This window comes from Bombina bombina, chromosome 3 (genome assembly GCF_027579735.1).
Source record: "Bombina bombina isolate aBomBom1 chromosome 3, aBomBom1.pri, whole genome shotgun sequence".
Classification (NCBI taxonomy): Eukaryota; Metazoa; Chordata; class Amphibia; order Anura; family Bombinatoridae; genus Bombina; species Bombina bombina.
The window spans coordinates 827,271,929-827,296,427 of NC_069501.1; positions in this window are offsets into that span (position 1 = coordinate 827,271,929).

Sequence of the window (24,499 nt, forward strand, 5' to 3'; positions counted from 1 at the left end):
TGCTGTGGATAACTATTTTGTTTGTATCTCATTTTTATGACACAGCTTACATTGATAAACACAACTAGCACACTATATGCTTTTTAAATTGCACATCTTTAAAACATTGCAGGACATGACTGCAGGATCAGGGATGTGGGTCTGATCCTGCAGTCATGGTACATATTGGTACTAATGAAGGAATCAGCGGGGGATGGAGAGTCCTAAAAAATGACTTCAGGGAGTTAGGTAGCAAGCTTAAAGCAAGGACCTCCAAAGTAATATTTTCAGAGATATTACCAGTGCAGTGTGCTAATTCAGTAAGGCAGAAGGAGCTAAGGTCTGTTAATTCATGGTTAAAAACATGGGGTTTGACTTTTTAGAGCACTGGGCTGACTTTTCACTTGGGTACAATTTGTACAGTAAGGATGGATTGCATCTGAATGACATGGGTGCAGGTGTGTTGGGGGAAAGGATGGTAGAAAGTTAAGAGAATCTTTTAAACTAGGAAAAGGGGGGGATGGTCAGTTATAACACAATAGAATAGAGAGATCAGTCTGTGATTCTGTCACTCCTTTGATATCTCAAGGAAGAGATGACTTAAGAAATGTCAGATTAGAAAGTGTGGAGGAAAGCACACCAAGTAGCAGCAAAAGACACATGAAAATTAAATGTATGGCAACAAATGCAAGAAGCATGACAGGTAAAATGGGGGAGCTGGAGCTCTTAGTTGCAGAAGAAGACTATGATATTATCAGTATAACTGAAACTTGGTGGCATGATTCACATGACTGGGCAGCGGTATACTTTATTTAGGAGGGACAGGAATAATAAGAGGGATGGAGGAATCTGCATGTATATTAAACCTAACCTTAAACCTACAATAAGGGAAGATATTTATGATACAAGTGACAATGTAGAGACCCTGTGGGTGGAAATAAAGAGTGGGGGGAAAATCCTAAAAAAATATTACTAGGAACATGCTACAAGCCCCCAACATTAGTCACCTGGATGAAACTCAACTACTAATGCAAATAGGTAAGGCTGCTAATAACAGTTCTGTAATTATGGGAGATTTTAACTACCCTGATATAAACTGGGCCAATGAAACTAATAATTCAGCTAAGGGGGATAGATTTTTAAATGTTCTCAGGGATAACTTCTTGTCACAATTAATAGAGGAGCCAACTAGGAGTAAAGCTATATTGGATTTAGTGCTATCGAATAATACAGATATAATATCAAACATAGAAGTCAAAGACCATTTGGGTAATAGTGATCATAACATGGTCACATTTGAAATCTCTTTTCATAAGCAGTGTTTTAAAGGTTTAACCAAGACTTTTAATTTTAAGAAAGCAAAATTCAATGATTTAAGGAAATCATTAAATAACATAAATTGGGACAAAGTATTCTCTAATAAAAATACAGAGGATAAATGAATAACAGTTTAAACTTTCTTAAATAAATATACATATCAACAAATACCATACGGTTATAAAAATAAAAATAAAAAATCCAAGCCAATGTGGCTGAATATAAATGTGTTAAGAGAAATTAGGAAAAAATGTAGGGTATTTAAATTATTCAAAGAAAATAGTACAGACTCAAAATTCCATATTTATAAGGAATGTAACAAAGCATGCAAAAAAGCAATCAAATTAGCCAAAACTGAAAATGAAAAATTAATTGCAAAGGATTCTAAATCTAACCCTAAAAGGTTCTTTAAGTACATAAATAGCAAAAAATCTAAGAAACACAATATAGGTACATTAAAATGTGGGGAGGGTAGCATGATTAACAGTGACAGGGAGAAGGCTGAGATACTAAACCAGTTTTTTTCTTCAGTATATACAAGAGAGGAACCATTGGATGATACTTTGGAATTGGAACAAATTAGAACATGCCAGCCCATACCATTAACTGGGTTATGTATAGAGTATATCAGGGACAAATTGGATAATATTAAGGTAAATAAAACTCCAGGCCCAGATGGAATACACCCAAGGGTGTTAAGGGAATTTAGCACTGTTATAGACACACCTCTACTCTAATTTCTCAAGACTCATTATCCTCAGGCATGGTACCCAAGGATTGGCGTAAAGCTGATGTGTTGCCACCCTTCAAAAAGGGCAGTAGGGATGATCCAGGAAGTTATAGACCAGTTAGTCTGACATCAATAGTGGGGAAGATATTTGAAGGTATTATAAGGGATTATATTGATGAGCATATTCGTTTAAACAAGATTATGAGTTCTAATCAGCATGTTTTTATGAGAAATAGATCATGTCAAACTAATCTAATTAGATTCTATGAGGAAGTGAGTAAAATATAGATAAAGGGGAATCAGTTGATGTGATATACTTAGAGTTTGCAAAGGTGTTTGATACAGTGCCACATGAGAGATTAATGCACAAAATTAAGGGACTGGGAATAGCTGAAAATGTTATTTTATGGATAAATAACTGGATAAAAGATAGGGAGCAACGAGTGGTAGTAAATGGATCATACTCAGATTGGACAAAGGTAATCAGTGGAGTTCCCCAGGGATCAGTTCTGGCCCTATTCTTTTTAATATTTTTATAAATGACTTGGAGCTAGGATTAAATAGCGACATCTCTATTTTTGCAGATGATACTAAGTTAAGTAAGGTCATTAGGTCAGCGCTGGATGAACTTTTGTTACAAAGGGACCTGCAAAAATTAGAAGTATGGGCAGGTAAATGGAAAATGAGATTTAATATGGGAAAATGCAAGGTTCTACATTTTGGAAGTAAAAATAAGCAGGCAACGTATTATTTAAATGGGACAAGACTTAGCCAAACACAGGAGGAAAGGGATTTGGGAGTAGTAATAGATAACAAGCTAAAGATGGGTGCACAATGCAGCGCAGCAGTTTCAAAGGCTAATAAGATACTAGCATGTATTAGAAGAGGCATTGGCCCCTATTTAACAAAGTCTGGCGGACCTGATCCAACAGTGCGGATCAGGTCCGCCAGACCTCGCTGAATAGGGAGAGCAATACGCTCTCTCCGTATTCAGGATTGCACAAGCAGCTCACAAGAGCATGCTCGTGCAACGCCGCCCCCTGCAGGCCACCAGCAGGGGGTTGTTAATCAACCTGATTGTACTCGATCGGGTTGAATTGCGGCAATGTCTGTCTGCCTGCTTAGAGCAGGCGGACAGGTTATGGAGCAGCGGTCTTTGTGACTGCTGCTTCATAACTGTTGTTTCTAGCGAGCCTGCAGGCTCGCCAGAAACACGGGGCATCAAGCTCCATTCGGAGCTTGATAGATAGGCCCCATTGACTCAAGGGAGGAAAGCATAATTCTGTCACTATATAAAGCCCTGTTAAGACTTCACCTTGAGAATGGAGTGCAGTTCTGGGGACCAATCGCAAAAAAAGATATTGCAGAACTAGAAAAAGTTCAGAGAAGGGCCACAAAGCTAATAAGGGGATTGGAGAATTTAACCTATGAGGAGTGGCTAGCCAAACTGGGTCTGTTAAGGCACTTAAGAGCTGACATGATTACTTTATATAAATATATTCAAGGCCTATATACAGAGATGGCAGAAGCTCTGTTTATTCCAAGAAAATTGTTTGTGACCAGAGGTCACAATTTAAGGTTGGAGAAAAGGAAATTTAATCTCCTGCAACGGAAAAGTTTTTTCACTGTAAGAACAATAAAATTGTGGAACTTATTACCAAAGGAGGTAGTGAATGCCAATACCCTAGATACAGTTAAAATTATTTGGATACATTTCTGTCTATAAACAAAATTCATGGATATGATTGCTAGTATTAAATGGGTCACCTTTTAGTGGGGTTATTTAAGCTTAACTGGAGCTTTTTGTATATATTTTAGATTTGTATAGGTTGAACTTGATGGACTTCGGTCTTTTTTCAACCTCATCTACTATGTTACTATGTTACTTCCTGCACTTTCATATAGGGTTTATGCATCTACGCCACACTCAAGCCACCCTCTTTTGAAGGAGGCGCTCCCTTCTAAATACTTGTGTAACCTCTATCTGAATCATCAAAGAAAAAATTTGGGTTCAGTGTCCCTTTTAAATAGGAGTCACTTCCATTTCATATTTGGAGGATCAAGGATGGATCGGTTTAATTTTTACCATAAGAGATACAAATTTAGCTTCTCTATTTTTTATTGGTCTAAGCCTGTGCATGATAAATGAGAAATTTGCATATTTAAATTAAATATTTAATTGACCCTAACATTATGCCTTCTTTTATACCCACATACGTCATTTTTGCGGTCAGTTGACGCAAAAAATATTGTTCTTCCTCAACACTAAGCACATATGATTTATTCACAATTGGTAGATTATCTCTTTCTTTCTTTTATTTTTTTCATTATGTGGTACTGCTTTGTAAGTATTACTTTCAGTTGGTCACTCTCCTTTCCATAGTTGTACAACTGTATACAGTATGTATTGTATGCTACATCTACAATTTGTTCAAGTAATAATTTTGTATTATGATCAGATAATCATAAAGTTTGTGCAAGAAATGCTTGAGCATATATACATATTTTGTATGAGATTAATTTATTGGAAGCTTGCTAATAAGATCAACTTTCAATCACATCATTCCATTCAAAATGCCAAAGATCACAGAATTTGATAGACATAAAATCATACTTTTGCATCAGCAAGGCCACTCTCAAAGGGAAATGAGCAAACAAACTGGATACTCAATATGTGGTATTCAAGATGTTATAAAGAAATTTAAAGAATCATTAGAGGTCAAGGACAAAAAAAGGACTGGAATGCCAAGAAAACTTTCAAAACATGATGAGAAATTTCTCAGAGTTTCTTCTTTAAGAGACAGGATGAAGTCCAGCAAGGACCTGTATCAGCATCTGGAAGCTTCATCTGGATGCCAACTTGGCCCTCTCTACAGTCCGAAGAAGTCTGATCAGGTATGGTCTTTGTGGAAGTGCAGCAGCCAAGAAACCACTTTTTCAGAAGGGGAAAAGGGTGAAAAGGCTTAGATATGCTAAAGCACACAAAGATTGGAATGAAGATCAGTGGAAAAGAGTATTATGAAGTGTGAGGAATCTAAGTTTGAAATTTTTGGTTCCAATCGTCGACAATATGTGAGAAGAAGAGTTGGAGAGAGATGGAAGAATGAGTGCTTGCGGCCTACAGTGAAACATAGTGGAGGGTCTGTCCTGGTTTGGGGCTGCATTTCTGCCAGTGGAGTTGGCGATATTGTCTGAATTGATGGGATCATGAATGCTGAAAGTACAAACAGGTTTTAATTAATCATGCCATTCCTTCTGGAAAGCGCCTAATTGGGAATGGTTTTATTTTTCAGCATGATAACGATCGCATAAATCATATTTGAACAGAAAAACAGCATATAAAATACTGACAGTCATGGACTGGCCTCCACAGGGTCCAAACCTGAATATTATAGAGGCAGTATGGGATAACCCGACAGAGAAATAAATAAAAGACTTAGACAACCTATATTTTTACAATTATATTTACTTTAGAAAACTTCAGTACAGTCGCCCCAAAAGAGTTCAAGATGTGTTAAGTGCCAAGGGAGGTCACACTAAATCCTTTTTTTTTTCCTGAAGAAGCCATTTTGTTCTGAAAATTGTGTTTTGTTATATTTTCTATACATATTTCCTGTATTTTCTGTTTCTATCTTAATAAAGAGACTAAATATGGAGGGTCATTAAAACTTTGCTAAAACAGCAAAGCTGGTGGTAGCCTAAGACATTTGCACAGTACTGTATGTCCTTAGAGATATACAGCCAAAATATTCATTCTTTAGGAAATTGTCATAAAAACTGGCTTATATGCCGTTACTCTTTCCTGTCAGAAATATAAATTTTGGAAGAGAATCAGTCCTTGTCAATCACACCATAGCCTTGTAGATAATTGGGCTGGGAAAATGTGTAATGCTCCATATTGCACCTTTATACGACTGTGGACCTAATGTTATCCACTCTCTACAACAGTTTTTAAAATGAGCCACAGTTGAAACTACATGCGAAGCTGTAAATGGGTACTCACTAGGATGAAGGCTCTGTTTCACTTAGTTTTGCTTCTGCCTTCCAAGCCGACCGCTCCAGCCTCCCTGCATTTTTGCAGATCCCAATCGGCAGGATATTTGACAAGCGCGGATAGGCTGTTACATATGCAGTTACTTTTTGCTGGCAGGAGATGGTGCTCCACTGTAATTCACCCATCTCCACTATCTTTTTTTGCATCCATCTGGGGGGTCAAGTGGGGTAAAGCCTGTCTTGTAAACCTCATTCCACAAGGTTTAGTTGGGGTGGATGACAGAGGATCTAGACTCAGCACCCCTCATTTTCTCTGGCATCCACCTCAAGTGAACACCAATGATGGAGGCAAAAAAGATAGTGGTGTTCTGTGAATTTTGGCTTCCATGTGTCTTTGATGTGTTATTGTGAGATTAAGAAACCATCATGTAACCAAAAAGCGCTTGGCAAATATCCTGGCTACTGAGATCTGTGAAAATGCAGCTCCTCTCCGTGTTGTTATATATATACTAGGTTACAGATATAATTTACTATTGTCTCAACAGTAACCTCCAATGTGTTAGTATATTCTGGGTTACAATTTAATTTTTGACTATCATCAGTAACCTTCCATATATTTGTATTATTTTTCTGTAGTTCAAATCAGGTGATTTTTTTTAAAACACAGCAAATTAAAGAGGATTCAGTTTGGAAAAATATATACAGATTTATTAAAAATTAAACAAGATACTAACAAGTGATATACCATTTAATTATACACAAAGCAAACTCTCTGATACACTATGAAATAGAATATGCTACCACCCTTCGTTTTGATCCTATGGGTACAAATCTAACAGTGAAGTCTATACCAAGGTAAAATAAATCAGCATGAAACAATTATGCAATATGTGTTACTAACAACGGTTATTTAATACAATCTTATCCAAATATTACCATTAGGATTATATCCGGATACTTAGCAATTTATAGCGATTAATCAGATTCAGAAGGCATAGCTATAACCAGTAAACAATTTTAAAAAAAACCTTTTATGATGCCTCAACAAGTCTCAGCCTTAGAGAATACAATACCACTAAATTAAATATATTTAATTATAATACCAAGAGATTTCCTTACCATAAGCTGAATTAAATGAACACTATCTATAACAAGATTTCTTGTGTTGTTAGCTGAATTAGATTCCTAGACAATATAAACCAGACTATAAGGATATTACATATAGAAATGGAGCCAATTATTATCTAATACAAATCTTAATAAGGACCATAAATGCAATAACTGCTTAAATATAAGAAAATACTTTGTATACTTCCCCAAATGTTTGCTCCTCCATGCCCTGGGTTATCACTAGTCAAACTGTGTGTTTTCTCTGCATCCAGTCCCACAAAATCTCTTAGTCCACAGGAAAAACGGACAATAATTTTCAAGGATATCAAAAATATGAGATGGGTACCACCAGGATTCAAAAGTTCTTTTTCAGGGAAAAATTTTGGACAGAGTATCCACTCATTTTTCTCCAACCCAGAGTCCCTTGTGAATGTCTTGTAACCCAATTTATCCTGAACTATAACTCCGCCCTAATCTCTAACAGCCATTCACAGATTTGTGGGGATTAACAATGTTGTGATTGGATGAATACTAATTCACTTTTGGAAATAATTCACCCAATGTTAAGTATAGCTGGTTGTACTTTTACTAACTGGCCACAAGATGGCAATGGTAAGTGGTGCTATAAAAGTGAACTAATTCTTACAGTTATCCTTAGAATTTATTTTTATATATATATGTATAAATCCACATACACACACATATATATATATATATATATATATATATATATATATATATAAATATACAAAACACGGAAGGGAACTGCACTCTCATACCGGACCGGGTACACATCCCATGACCCTGCAACATGCTCAGCCCTGGGTGCCACTGGCACTCACAGGAAGCTGTGCTGTCCCCAGAGCCACAAGCAGTTAACCCCAGACAGGTCTGGGTGCAAGAACCATAGGGAAAATTACAAAACAAATTAATATAACACACAGAGAAAACCCAGCACTCACTTACAAGCTCTCAGCTAAGATTTAAAAGCAAAAATGGAAAGGTTAGTCACCGCATCTGCCCAAATGGGACAAGCTCAGGTACCACGTCAAGGTCCTTTCCAATACCTGAGACCCTAAAACAGCCACACAATGCAAGCTTTCAAATCCAAGCAAACTGAAAACAAGGTAAGGGTGCACAGGAATATGTAACCACCCTAGACATATACAAAACACGGAAGGGAACTGCACTCTCATACCGGACCGGGTACACATCCCATGACCCTGCAACATTCTCAGCCCTGGGTGCCACTGGCACTCACAGGAAGCTGTGCTGTCCCCAGAGCCACAAGCAGTTAACCCCAGACAGGTCTGGGTGCAAGAACCATAGGGAAAATTACAAAACAAATTAATACAACACACAGAGAAAACCCAGCACTCACTTACAAGCTCTCAGCTAAGATTTAAAAGCAAAAATGGAAAGGTTAGTCACCGCATCTGGCCAAATGGGACAAGCTCAGGTACCACGTCAAGGTCCTTTCCAATACCTGAGACCCTAAAACAGCCACACAATGTAAGCTTTCAAATCCAAGCAAACTGAAAACAAGGTAAGGGTGCACAGGAATATGTAACCACCCTAGACATATACAAAACACGGAAGGGAACTGCACTCTCATACCGGACCGGGTACACATCCTATGACCCTGCAACATGCTCAGCCCTGGGTGCCACTGGCACTCACAGGAAGCTGTGCTGTCCCCAGAGCCACAAGCAGTTAACCCCAGTCAGGTCTGGGTGCAAGAACCATAGGGAAAATTACAAAACAAATTAATACAACACACAGAGAAAACCCAGCACTCACTTACAAGCTCTCAGCTAAGATTTAAAAACAAAAATGGAAAGGTTAGTCACCGCATCTGGCCAAATGGGACAAGCTCAGGTACCATGTCAAGGTCCTTTCCAATACCTGAGACCCTAAAACAGCCACACAATGCAAGCTTTCAAATCCAAACAAACTGAAAACAAGGTAAGGGTGCACAGGAATATGTAACCACCCTAGACGTTGTGATTGGATGAATACTAATTCACTTTTGGGAATAATTCACCCAATGTTAAGTATAGCTGGTTGTACTTTTACTAACTGGCCACAAGATGGCAATGGTAGGTGGTGCTATAAAAGTGAACTAATTCTTACAGTTATCCTTAGAATTTATTTTTTTATATATATGTATATATCCACATATATATATATATATATATATATATATATACACAGGGAGTGCAGAATTATTAGGCAAATTAGTATTTTGACCACATCATCCTCTTTATGCATGTTGTCTTACTCCAAGCTGTATAGGCTCGAAATCCTACTACCAATTAAGCATATTAGGTGATGTGCACCTCTGTAATGAGAAGGGGTGTGGTCTAATGACATCAACACCCTATATCAGGTGTGCATAATTATTAGGCAACTTCCTTTCCTTTGGCAAAATGGGTCAAAAGAAGGACTTGACAGGCTCAGAAAAGTAAAAAATAGTGAGATATCTTGCAGAGGGATGCAGCAATCTTAAAATTGCAAAGCTTCTGAAGCGTGATCATCGAAAAATCAAGCGTTTCATTCAAAATAGTCAACAGGGTCGCAAGAAGCGTGTGGAAAAACCAAGGTGCAAAATAACTGCCCATGAACTGAGAAAAGTCAAGCGTGCAGCTGCCAAGATGCCACTTGCCACCAGTTTGGCCATATTTCAGAGCTGCAACATCACTGGAGTGCCCAAAAGCACAAGGTGTGCAATACTCAGAGACATGGCCAAGGTAAGAAAGGCTGAAAGACGACCACCACTGAACAAGACACACAAGCTGAAACGTCAAGACTGGGCCAAGAAATATCTCAAGACTGATTTTTCTAAGGTTTTATGGACTGATGAAATGAGAGTGAGTCTTGATGGGCCACATGGATGGGCCCGTGGCTGGATTGGTAAAGGGCAGAGAGCTCCAGTCCGACTCAGACGCCAGCAAGGTGGAGGTGGAGTACTGGTTTGGGCTGGTATTATCAAAGATGAGCTTGTGGGGCCTTTTCAGGTTGAGGATGGAGTCAAGCTCAACTCCCAGTCCTACTGCCAGTTTCTGGAAGACACCTTCTTCAAGCAGTGGTACAGGAAGAAGTCTGCATCCTTCAAGAAAAACATGATTTTCATGCAGGACAATGCTCCATCACACGCGTCCAAGTACCCCACAGCGTGGCTGGCAAGAAAGGGTATAAAAGAAGAAAAACTAATGACATGGCCTCCTTGTTCACCTGATCTGAACCCCATTGAGAACCTGTGGTCCATCATCAAATGTGAGATTTACAAGGAGGGAAAAGAGTACACCTCTCTGAACAGTGTCTGGGAGGCTGTGGTTGCTGCTGCACGCAATGTTGATGGTGAACAGATCAAAACACTGACAGAATCCATGGATGGCAGGCTTTTGAGTGTCCTTGCAAAGAAAGGTGGCTATATTGCTCACTGATTTGTTTTTATTTTGTTTTTGAATGTCAGAAATGTATATTTGTGAATGTTGAGATGTTAAATTGGTTTCACTGGTAAAAATAAATAATTGAAATGGGTATATATTTGTTTTTTGTTAAGTTGCCTAATAATTATGCACAGTAATAGTCAACTGCACACACAGATATCCCTCTAAAATAGCTATAACTAAAAACAAACTAAAAACTACTCCCAAAACTATTCAGCTTTGATATTAATGAGTTTTTTGGGTTCATTGAGAACATGGTTGTTGTTCAATAATACAATTAATCCTCAAAAATACAACTTGCCTAATAATTCTGCACTCCCTGTATATATATATATATATATATATATATATATATATATATATATATATATATATATATACATACACGTACATATATTCATTTATCTAATCCATGAGCTAGACTTCATAAATTGACCAAATATTTTTAAATAAGTATTCATGTCTTTATGGCTTATCATTTGTGTATTGTCCTTTAAAGTTGGGCATATGGGTTTTAACGGAGGGAGATAATTTATATATACATCAATCTCCATATATTTCATTTAATATTTTTGCTTAACTAAAATGTACCAGTTTAAAATTAAATCCTCACGATTTAGATAGATACTTATTTATACATAAGGCATATAAGGCATATACATAAATAGATCTACCTATGTGGGCATCTCATGTATAAGTGTATATTACAGATGAGGCATAATTAATTATAAACGGCTAGATTACAAGTTTTGTCGGTAAAAACTTGCAGTGCTAACAAGCCTTTTTTTTCCAGCGCACACTTTAAACAACGCTGGTATTACAAGTTTTCTGAATGGCTGCGTTAGCCTCAGAAAAGTGAGCGTTGAGCAAATTTAGTGCCACTTCTACCTGTAATACCAGCGTTGCTTACAGTAGCGGTAAGCTGGCAAAATGTGCCCGTGCACGATCTCCCCATAGGAAACAATGGGGCTGAGCTGGCTGAAAAAAACCTAACACCTGCAAAAAAGAGCGCTCAGCTCCTAATGCAGCCCCATTGTTTCCTATGGGGAAATACTTTCTAAGTCTACACCTAACACCCTAACATGAACCCCGAGTCTAAACACCCCTAATCTTACACTTATTAACCCCTAATCTGCTGCCCGACATCGCCGACACCTGCATAATATTATTAACCCCTAATCTGCCGCTCTGTAAACTGCCGCCACCTACATTATACCTATGAACCCCTAATCTGCTGCCCCCAACGTCGCCGCCACCTAACTACATTAATTAACCCCTAATCTGCCGACCGGACATCGCAGCCACTATAATTAATGTATTAACCCCTAAACCGCCGTACTTCCGCCTCGCAAACACTAGTTAAATTTTATTAACCCCTAATCTGCCCCCCCCAACATCGCCGACACCTACCTACAATTATTAACCCCTAATCTGCTGCCCCCAACGTCGCCACTACTATATTAAATGTATTAACCCCTAAACCTAAGTCTAACCCTAACACCCCCCTAACTTAAATCTATTTTTAATAAATCAAAATAAAATTACTATAATTAAATAAATTATTCCTATTTAAAAATAAATACTTAAACCCTAAGATAGCTACAATATAACTAATAATTATATTGTAGCTATTTTAGGATTTATATTTGTTTTACAGGCATCTTTGTATTTATTTTAACTAGGTACAATAGCTATTAAATAGTTAATAACTATTTAATAGCTACCTAGTTAAAATAATTACAAAATTACCTTGTGCCAGTCCGGATGTCCTCTTCTGCCCCATCGGTGCCCGGCTGGCTGAAGACGGCTCAAGGTAGGGTGATCTTCAAAGGGGTAGTGTTAGTTTTTTTTAAGGGGGGATCGGGTGGGTTTTAGAGTAGGGGTGTGTGGGTGGTGGGTTGTAATGTTGGGGGGTATTGTATTTCTTTTTTTTACAGGCAAAAGAGCTGATTACTTTGGGTCAATGCCCAACAAAAAGCCATTTTAAGGGCTGGTAAAAGAGCTGATTACTTTGGGGCAATGCCCCGCAAAAGGCCCTTTTTGAGGGCTATTTGTAATTTAGTTTAGGATAAGGAATATTATTTTTTGAGGGGGCTTTTTTATTTTATTAGGGGGATTAGATTAGGTGTAATTAGATTAAACTTTTTGTAATATTTTTTTATTTTTTGTAATTTAGTGTTTGTTTTTTTACTATAGTTTAGTTTATTTAATTGTATTTTATTTTAGATAATTCTAGTTAATTAATTTAATTAATTTATTTATAGTGTAGTGTTAGGTGTATTTGTAACTTAGGTTAGGATTTATTTTACAGGTAATTTTGTAATTATTTTAACTAGGTAGCTATTAAATAGTTATTAACTATTTAATAGCTATTGTACCTAGTTAAAATAAATACAAAGTTGCCTGTAAAATAAATATAAATCCTAAAATAGCTACAATGTAATTATTAGTTATATTGTAGCTATCTTAAGGTTTATTTTATAGGTAAGTACCGGTATTTATTTTTAAATAGGAATAATTTATTTAATTATAGTAATTTTATTTAGATTTATTAAAAATAGATTTAAGTTAGGGGGGCGTTAGGGTTAGGGTTAGACTTAGGTTTAGGGGTTAATACATTTAATATAGTGGCGGCGACTTTGGGGCGGCAGATTAGGGGTTAATAATTGTAGGTAGGTGTCTGTGACGTTGGGGGGGGCAGATTAGGGGTTAATCAAATTTAAATAGTGTTTGCGAGGCGGGAGTGCGGTGGTTTAGGAGTTAATACATTTATTAACGTTGCGGCGATGTCCTAATCGGCAGATTAGGGGTTAATAATTGTAGGTAGGTGGCGGCAACGTTGAGGGCGGCAGATTAGGGGTTAATAAATATAATGTAGGTGTCGGCGATGTTAAGGGCAGCAGATTAGGGGTTCATAGGTATAATGTAGGTGGCGGCGATGTCCGGTCAGCAGATTAGGGGTTAAATAATTTTATTATAGTGTTTGCGATGTGGGGGGGCCTCGGTTTAGGGGTTAATAGGTAGTTTATGGGTGTTAGTGTACTTTGTAGCACTGTAGTTAAGAGCTTTATGTTCCGGCGTTAGCCCATAAAACTCTCAACTACTGACTTTTATATGCGTTAGGAGTCTTGGAGGTAGAGGCTGTACCGGTCACTTCTTCCAAGACTTGTAATACCAGCATTAGCCAAATCCCATTAAAAATATAGGATACGCAATTGACGTAAGGGGATTTGCGGTATGGAAAAGTCACGGAAGAAAAGTGAGCGGCACACCTGTACCTGCCAGACTCGTAATACCAGCGGGAGTTAAAAAGCAGTGTTAGGACCCCTTAACGCTGCTTTTTAAAGCTAACGCCGAACTCGTAATCTAGCCGATAGTATTTTACAATAGTTTCTCATTATATGTATATCTTTGATATATAGGCATATATATATACATATCATATTGGTTATTGCATATACTAAATTCCATATTTAACTTATCTATACATTCAAACATGTGGTCATATACATATAGTTATCAGATTTTTGAAGTAGTTATTTGTACATTTTTAAAACGTATGATCATTATACACACATAATGCAATACTGGTCATTTTTACATGTCCTTCCCAAACAAATGTTGTATTTTGTTTATGTTAGGGAGTGACTGAGTTGTCCCCTAAGCCAGCAGGCAAACCATTAACATATGAGTGTAGCCCATAGGTTTGTAAGTTTATTCACAATACTTTCTAGACAATGGGACTCCACCTGTGTTTCTCTTTTGTGTTCACAAACAGCAGGGCTTCTTCCTGACCAAAGTCTTGTTATCTTTTCATGGACAAATGTTTAATTTTCATTAAATGGTGTCCATGAGATCAAGTCTTAAAAATAAATGGTGTAGCTTGATTCAATTTGGAGACTGAAAACATCAAAAGTTTTAAAAATGGTGGGGCTGAAGAGGAAGTCTTTTGACAGGTTTCATATCTGGAACAAACTTTCATAGGACAATCTGCAATTTTAAAATATAGTGTTTCTGTTATAAGAAATGCAATATTTTTCCCTATGTCTACGATTATAAGAAATGCAATATCTTTCCCTGTGCCTATGACTCAACAGTGTCTCGGCATTGCTGCTGGTTCCTGCTTATGATGTCACTGTCACGGAGCATACACCTTTTCTCCTCAATACAGCTCTGCCAGTTAAATTGTAAAGCTAACTTGGGGCATCAGTCAAAGGGAGTAAATCTCTGAAGTCCTCAAATTATCTCCATCGTTAATGTAAAGCACAAAATATTCAAAAGGACTCCAATTAAAACTCCCTATTAACTTATTGTTACAAAAGTTAAAAAGTTCACATAAAAAGATCTGTGAGGCCTGCAGGCGTTCCTTTGCCTTACTCATAGACATATTAACACATTACACTATGGAGTCTGCAACATTAGATGGTTGAACAATTACCTATTAGGTAGTGCCGATACTCAGTGGCGTAGCGTTGGTTGTCAGCGCCCAGGGCAAGGCAAATATTGCGCCCCCTAACCTATAGAAGCAGGATCATATTTCACAGAGCAGAGTGTGAGAAGTCAGATTTTTTTTAACACCATTGTCTCCAAAGGCTAATAGATTGCCATGGTAACCTATGCACTTGTGCAGCTTTGCAGGGGGAAGTACAAGCTATGCTTACATCAGAAAGACAGAGCTGCTGGATTTTAGCTTGTATATATGCTGCTGCAGCTGTTCTGATTTAAATACAAAATGCAGGTTTCTTAGCTCAGCACATTACACTGTGCAGACCATGCATAACAAAGCCAGACACAGGGCCGGACTAAGACCAAAAAAAAGCCCGGGCATTTTAGGGCTTTTTAGGGCAAAAAGGAATTTTAGGGCAAAGAGGCCCACTCCCCCCCTTCTGCTCACCATTTCTAATTTAACAGTATACCAAACATGGCAAGCATAATACTTAAATGCGATGCAATTTTAAACATCTTTCTAATTTACTCCTATTATCATTTTTGGTACCTTTATTTGAAAGCGCATGAATGTAAGTTTAGAAGTCGGACCATTTTTTGTTCAGCACCTGGGTAGCCTTTGTTGATAGGTAGTGCTACCTAAATGCTGAACCAAAAATGGGCCAGTTTCTAAGCTTACATTTTTGCTTTTCAAATAAAGATACAAAGAGAATGAAGATAAATTAATAAGAGTAAAGTCACATTTAACTACTTCAAGACTCACTAGCATATATAAAAGTTTCCTTTATGGGATGATGTATTATTGTTCCTCACTAGCCACAATACATCCCTTATATAGTGATACAGGAGTATCACAACTGCTTTTCAGTGGATCACTTGTGAAAATGCTAGCTGATCAATTTTCCCCACCTGTGATAAGCAGCTTTAGCATAAGAGCTATTCCTCCCTAAACATAGCACACATAAATGTTTATACACTGCCCATTTATCATATCCAAATGTAAAGTTTATTTTATTTAAAATCCTTATTTATAAGAAATCATTTCTCATCTAGCTACTGTTATTCAATTTGACAGGGGAGTAATACAATTTTCAGTGTGCAAACATATGCAATATTGTAGTATAATTTTAATTAATTCATATTAGAGGTATTTAGTATTAAAAATTGCTTTCATTAGATGAATCTTAACTGGGGAAAAAAGCATTATTTTTATTAATTTTTTGTCATGAATATCAGAAGTGGCTATTTTTAAGCCATGACAGTCCCATCCCAGTAGCAGGTAATATTTTTAAAAAGTTCCATTATAAGCAGCAAAAAGCCATTTAAAATCCCTACAGACTACTTTACCCAACAACACTTGTGAGAGATAAGTTACTGACCATCACACCAGTAAAATTGTAGTGAATTATGTGCGCTCACTATATTCCACTTCCAGAGTTCCCACTTTCTGTATATATTGCGGGAATTTCGGAAGACAAAAAATAGCTGGCTTTAAAAAAATTAAAATAACTCAGTGGTGACATTTGGGGCTTTTCATTTACCATTCAGTCCCCAGCCACAATCAACCCCACTTAACAATGCCACTGGGTGCACTGCAGCAACAGCTACTTTACCGACTGCTGAGGTCCTATTTCTGCTTATAGCCAATTGCTCCCCAGCCCAGCCTGCTATATATGTGTATATTGCCCTCCAACCCTACGCACCATTGTTAGTCCTTTAACCAGCTCAGCAGACTCTTTGCTGTTCCGCCTCTGCTCCGTACCCTCATTGAGGCAGTTGGGGCCCAGGTTTGGAAGCCACCGTCCCCTCCTCCAGCAACATCCACGCAATTATCACTGGAAGTGCGCAGCTGTTAACCTACTTCCTGTGTACACAGTGCAGTCTCCCTTTTTCACACTTTACTTACATCGCACGCTGAGCCATGGGAGCCGACAGTACACCCCCAGCCCCCCCCCCCCAAGTTAACACAAAATACATTTTTATATATATATAAAAAATAATAATAAATTTTTTTTTAAAGTTTCCTCTCTTAGTGCTGCATTTGCCTACAGTGGAGGAGGGACAATATGAGACAGTGAGAGCGCAAATTTTGCGCCCCTAAGAATTATGCGCCCGGGGCAACCGCCCCTGTGGCCCCCCCCACGCTACGCCACTGCCGATACTTATATATTACTGTAGGTACTATAGTTTACAATTAATAGGTATTATATTTACACTTCTAGTGACTATTTGTATTCCTACATATTGGGCTAGATTATAAGTGAAGCATAAACATTTGTACCTGAGCGATAAAGAGTATATTGCGGGGCTTTGCGCTCATTGGGCTTACTACTCGTATTAGCGTGCAGTGTGTCATTGGGAAGAAAAATCTTGGACAAAATTGATTAAACTATTAGGGTAAATAGCGGAATCTTTTTAAAGTACATTAGTATGGTAAAAATAAGGCTTGTACTATTGTCTTTCATGTCCCTTTAAATTCATGGTCTCCTGGGTTTATTGTTTGCACACTGTCATTGATAAAGCTATATTTATAAATACCTTGCACAATTATTACTCTTAACCGAGTGTCTGTGTTCTAACCAGTGGAAAAAAATATCCCTTCACTTGACTGAGAGATACAATCAGCAGCACTTTATTGCATAAACATACTTTTATTATTTCAGGATAGGTTCATGAAAGCTATACTGAAATAATAAGGTCTTTTGTATGGAATAAATGCACTTTTTTTTTTTTAATTATTGACAGACCTTTTACCCTTTTAGGTTGCACAGTGTTTGTTTAGCGTCAGACTCCCAACGTACATGGCGTTTGCTCCCTCTTGCCATAATTACATCACACAAGCTAACATTCACATTTTGTCCTTGTTTCCTTGCTATTCATGTCAGGTACAGTAGGTGTTATAGTTATTCCAAATATCTTATATAAGGGTTGATCACAATCCTTTTTAAAAACATATAACATTATTTATCTACAAAATTCCCCCTAGACTTTAATGCTGTTTTTCTGTTGATAATCACAAGATAAGTTTAATGATTGAGATAGACTCCATACTTTTTCTTGCTTACAGTTAAAATGTGAAAATATAACAAATAAGTATTGTCTTTAGGATATAGCTTACAAAAATTGACAGGCCTTTAGTACATTTGATATGAGTCCTTACATTATTATAAAAGAAAAAAAAAATACATTGGCAATAACAAAAATTAATAACAATGTATAGTTTTAGATGCATGCTTTAAAAAATCCAGTAGGTGGTGCTGTAACTTTTCAAAACTCCTATAACATATTTAAATGAATTTGCTAGCTGTTTGATTTTAATTTAAACATAGCTTTAATCTTGTTGTCTTTTAATAAGTACTTTTACAACATGATCTCAATATTTTATTTTATATCAGTACACAGTGAAAACTAACCAAATTATAATGCACTGTTAAAATGAGTTTTTATCAATTCCAGTATATTTAAGCATTCATTTTACTGTTTTTGTAGCCAATATTTAATAGTGCTGTGAATAGGTAACAATGAATTTAAGAGTGACAATTTTGCAGCATATGTTTAATATGTCAGTGTACTGGTAGTTGACATGAAATTACTGAGTAGCTAGATATGTGTGCATTATCTGTGTTCTGCACTGAGGAACATGCTTATTTTGCCTGAAGAAAACATTTAATGGTACATTACTGATTAAGTGAAATTTACATATTTTAAATGTAGATTTCATGTCTGAGAGTGGTGTGATAGCAAACATAGCTCAATATATATTTTTTGTCTGTCAGCTTCTGGAAGAATGTTTCATTTTTCAACATTTAAAAGATCCTCAAGAATGCTGCTATGTTTACAGCAAAATTATTAAGCCTGATTACACTGCCTGTTCAGCATAATTCAAGACTTTTTGTGATTGAAGAACTGAACGTTAATCATAAGCATAAGATTATTCGTGAAGGTGCAGATGCATTTGAAACTGTCAATAAAATGGGATTCACACAGGATTAACACTTCTCAAAAAATGATAGAATATTGTTTTAGTGGGGTACATGGATAATTATGGATGTAAAACAATATCTATGTGCACATGCTATGGATTAATAACACTGGTTCTTTTGCCACATTTTACTGACATACAGTAAATGTTTATATGCGTATTTTCCATGCCGGATGGCATTATGAACTCTCCGGTGCTGATTTTGCAATATTGTAATATTTCCTGTTGTTTATAAATGTTACTTATACTACCCTAAGCCCAAATTACTTACATCATTTGACATTAATTTATTTAATAATAATTTGTACAACAAACTGATTTTTTTTTAAAGATAATTTTAGGTTAATATTGCTTAGATTTTAGCAGGGTGGTCAGTAAAATCATCTGGGTGGTGTGCCCCTTAAAGGGACATGAACCCCACTTTTTATCTTTCATGATTCAGATAGAACATGCAATTTTAAACAATTTTCTAATGTCTGTCTATTACCAAATTTTCTTCATTCTCTGTTGAAAAGCAGGGACATAAGCTCAAGAGCGTGCACGTGTCTGGAGCTCTATATGGCAGCAGTTTTTCAATTCATTTACAAGAGCACTAGAGGGCAGCACTATTTCCTGTCATATAGTGCTCCAGAATTTTACCTAGGTATCTCCTCAACAAAGAATACCATAGGAACAAAGCAAATTTGACAATACAAGCAAATTTAAAACTTTTTAATAATTGTATGCTCTGCCTGAATCACAATTTTTGAATTTCGTATCCCTTTAAATAGGTCCTAGGTCGAACTGTAGATATATTCTCTGTATAATCTATAATCTCTATAATCTCTGTTCAGCAACTGGCTATCCTAATATTGCTTTCCTTTAAAAGATCATCCGCATTTGAGAATTAATATTAATAAACTGTTCTTTGGCTATGCCAAAACCTTTATGTCTAGAATGACAGCTGCCTGCATGAAATACCAAATTAATTAGATGTTCTGGTTTTGGTTTGTACAAGCTTGTTAGAAAGCCTTTAGTACCACTGTCACCTTCCAACAATAAATCCAAATATGAGATGCTCCTACTATCACATTAATTTGTAAATTGTAGACCAGCTTCATTGGAATTTAAATAATCCACAAATGAGGTCAGAGTCTCTCGAGGACCAATCAAAATAAACAAGAGATCATCTAAAACATTTTATTTCTAAAGTCATATAAAGGTTGGCAAATGAGTAAGCTTTTCTGTTTCACTTCTTTGCAGATAAACCCCCCTCAAAGGTAAAGTAATTGCATGTCAACAGGAAATGTAAACCAACCAAAATATAATTTTTGAGGATATCATCATAATTGCTGAAACAATTCAAAAAATCTCTAATTGCTGTGAGGTTTAGCCGAATAAAGGCTGTGACATATAGCTGAATAAAAGCCCAGAAGATCAACGGTTAACCAACGGTTAGATACAGTTCCATTGATTATTATTAAACTGATCTTTTAAATTGTAGCTTTTATAAGGGGCAGTTACAAGTCTTTATGAATTCCACTTTTGTGGCAATTTTAAATTTCAAAATTGTGGGAGGTTTTTTTAGTAAGATATTTCATTTCAAAACTGTTTTTTTATATAATCTAGATCATATTTATAGTATTATTAATATTATTTTATTTGTAAAGTGCCAACAGATTCCACATAGCTATAAACATAAGTGGCATAAAAAAAGCAATGCACTTCATACACTTTTCATTTATATCAAAAGAACCTTTACTTTAATGCTTGTTCACTTTGCTTAAATGCAGGATTGTTTTGTTTATCAAAGAAGTTTAAAAGAACTAAAAGAGACACCTTATCATGGCAACAAAAAAATGACAGTTTTAGCTGTTTTGCTATAGTTATTGAACAGGGAAGACTGGTTTCTCTTTAGGCCTAAAGTGAACGTGCAGTCACATATACTGGTATGTTGTGAGGTAACCTGATTAGCTGTAATCAGTTATGTACAAGAAAGGACTTCCGAAGACAGCAAATACACACACATATATGCTGATAAACAAAGCACACGCTTTGCAATGCATTAGCCCTCTAAGGCAGATGAAGGGTTTGCACAACCAGCAGAAAACTCACCTGTAACTAGGGTGACCACATATCCAAACTGCCATTCAGGGACGCCCCCCCGGGACGCCTCCCCCCCCAGCGAGGCCCCACCCCCAATAAAAAAAGGTTCTTGTTTTTGAAAATATCACTGGATTTGTTAATACCCACTACATGTATTAATATGCATTGTCTTTTCAATGTATGCAATAATCCCACATCAGACACCTGAAACAGTGCATGAGGCATAATGCTGTAACAGCAGTGCGTGGGGAAAAAAAAAGTTATTACAAAAGTTGGGATATCTTTTAAAAATAAATACATGTGCAAACATGTATTATCCAAACATTTTTGTATTTAAATTTTAAATGCACAGCTTTCATGTCCATTTAATTAAAACACAATTGTAATCTATCAATATGTTATTGTGCACATATTGATAGATTACAATTAATTGTGTTTTAATTATTGTAGTATAGTGCCTGACGTTCTCCTGTGCCTTTGCTAAACAAGGAAGTATATATATATACATATATATATATATATATATATATATATTATTAATAGTAACTTAGACTAGAACATAACATACTGTTACATACCACACTGCAACTTGGCGATTGTGGAGAATGGCAATAGAAGTCTCTGTCTGCACGTCAAGCTCTCCTTGTCGGCTCAGCTCAGCTGCTGCAGTCCAAATGTCTAGGGCAGGCACAGCACTGACTCAACTGGTCTCTCTCTCAACTCCACCGACGTCCACGGTCCGACTCCGGGTCCACGCTTGTTTCATCGCATTATATAGACAGTAGTAGAGGCTAGTAAAGGCTAGCTAGACTAGAGCTGTGGTAGCAACCACAATGAAATTAGTATCCGGATTCCAATCCAGAAGCGGCTCCCTCAATTTACAGGTCACTGGCATGCGGCGCCTCTGATCTGGAGTCTGGCCCCCTGGGTTAGTGGGGATGTCGTCTAGGAGGGGCCTTAACACTCTCATGATCTGCACTGTGGGAAGCCGGCACCTAGACCTACTAGAGTCTTAGTGACAGTGAGTCAATCTGCGCGGCTGTGATGTCACTGCTGTCAGTGTGCTGTCAGTTTCTCAGTTTCACTCCAGTCTGGGACAATGAATGAAGGTACCCGGGACCAGGGACAGATCATTGAAATGCGGGACTGTCCCGGGCAATACGGGACACGTGGTCACCCTATGCTGTAACACATTGTTGTGGCAACATTATGTACATGTGCAATATTGTTGCAAAAAGACCTAATGTAGTAGTCAATCCTGAAAGTCCCCCTTACTGACAACACTCCTTTTTGCCAAGGCATCGCATAGCTCAAATCCAATAAGCCAACAAGAATCAGCACTAGAATTTGTAGAGGTTAGCCGGCATTTTTACACATACAAATACATGCTATGTGAGCTAAAACAGAATATGTTTGTTTTACAAGACCACTTCCCACAGTAACATCAGATTCAATCATACTTCCTTTTTGCTTATGGACTAGCAAAAAATGTACATCCTGCAGGACAGCACTACGACTACATCTGTATCTAACCTATGATTGGTTAGCAAGCTAAAGCCTGCCTGGGGGGGGGGGGGGGCTGCAAAGAGGGGATCATTTTTCTGCAGTAAAAATGTATATATTTTTATATGGAGACAATTTTAAAAATGTAAATATAAAATTACTGTAGTTGTGGTAGAAATGCAAAATTATTAACTTTTACTGCTACCTTTAAAATATACCTATAAATGTATGAAAAAATTACTTCACAATACTCCCAAGCAATAAATACAAACATATATATATATATATTTCAAATGTTATCTTTCTTTTTCTTTCTTATATTGAATAATGCTTCTTAACCGCTTTAAAGGTCACATGATTGCAGGCTACAACTGTCATTCCCTTGTTACTCGACATTAGAAATAGAGAACATGTGAATCATGGTATTAATGTCAAACCTGTTTAATTGAACAAATAAAATGTGAGCGGAGAAATATTGTTAGTTAGTACCATATATACCTATTCTCTGTTTTATTAACTTCAGTAAGAAATTGAAAATTAATTTGCCGTAACTAAAATGTAAATAAATGACAAATATAACAGCATCTTTTTTGCTGTTTTACACAAATAAGTTTTAGTTTATTTTACTTCCTATCAAATTAATTAAATATTAAATAAGCTCTAGTTTTTTCATAATATCAATATCTAGCTTATACTTATTCTATAATAATTGTCTTTAAAATATATTCACTTAAACAATGGAAGCCAAGCCATAGGTTTTGTTTAAATAAAACTTCCTTTTGCTTTCAGAAGAATAAAGCATTGCACTGCCTTCTATTTATGTTCTGAATACTGAGCGTAAATTTAGACTTTCCACTGACTGACAGCCTGGTATTATTTCAGGCTGATTTTAGCATTTCACTGTTAGTAATGCATATGCCTAATTGTTGCTTTCTTTCTAACAGCTATTTAAGTCTGTGTTTATTAAGCATGCGTGTACTGTGACTTGTATGCATGCTGCTAGCTGCTTCTTGAAACCTCCCTGATATACTACACATTCTTGTCAGTAGCTCTGAGGGTTTTGCTTTGATATACAATGAAACTAGTCTTATAAACTATCTTTAAAGTAAATATATAAACATACTATAAATTCAGGGTAGAGTCACAAAGTAGAGGGATTACTTAGTGAAAGAAGAAAAAATCAATCCCATGTAGACGAGAAATTCATTGACCTAGGGCTATGGTCAGTGGAAGCCGTTAGCTAGGTCAGTAGTTAGGGTGGGTCCAGGGGTTTTGGACTGTTGTTGGGTGGGAAGAATGATTGGTTTGGAAGATTACATACAACAGAGTTTTTATATTCCACTAGAGATTCCAAGACTGATACATCTGATGTGTTACCATGCAGTAGACATGAGTACTGGAAAAGCCAATTGCCTAGTAACATATCTAAAAACTCCTCAATGAGTAGGTGGTAGCAGCAGCATCTGGTTCTAAGATCAAGACTAGGCATTGCAGGTGGCTTTAAACATCCATCTTGTTCTTAGTGGTCAAAGCAACTTGGTGGCAAGCAGGAAAGCTATAGCTGCAAAGGAAAGGGAAAGAAACAGAAATAGTTGGGAAACCCAACCTTTTAAGGGGAGTATCGGCATGGGAGATTGAAACAGATGAGAACTATATTGTATTCCTTCCCTGCTTGGGTAAGTTGTGTTAAGAATCAGAAGAAGGAATCTATTAGGGTTTGAAAATTGTGCCTAGCTTTTGTTTGCCATATCTATATTTTCTCCTGCATACTATTTCTATATCATTGGTTACGATATGGAAATGCCATGCAGGAGGGCATTGGAGCTGCTGTCAAGAGTCAGTGATGGTGGCTTGGAGGAAATACTTTTTGAGGTTTTTGCTGCCTATGTATTTGACATGAAT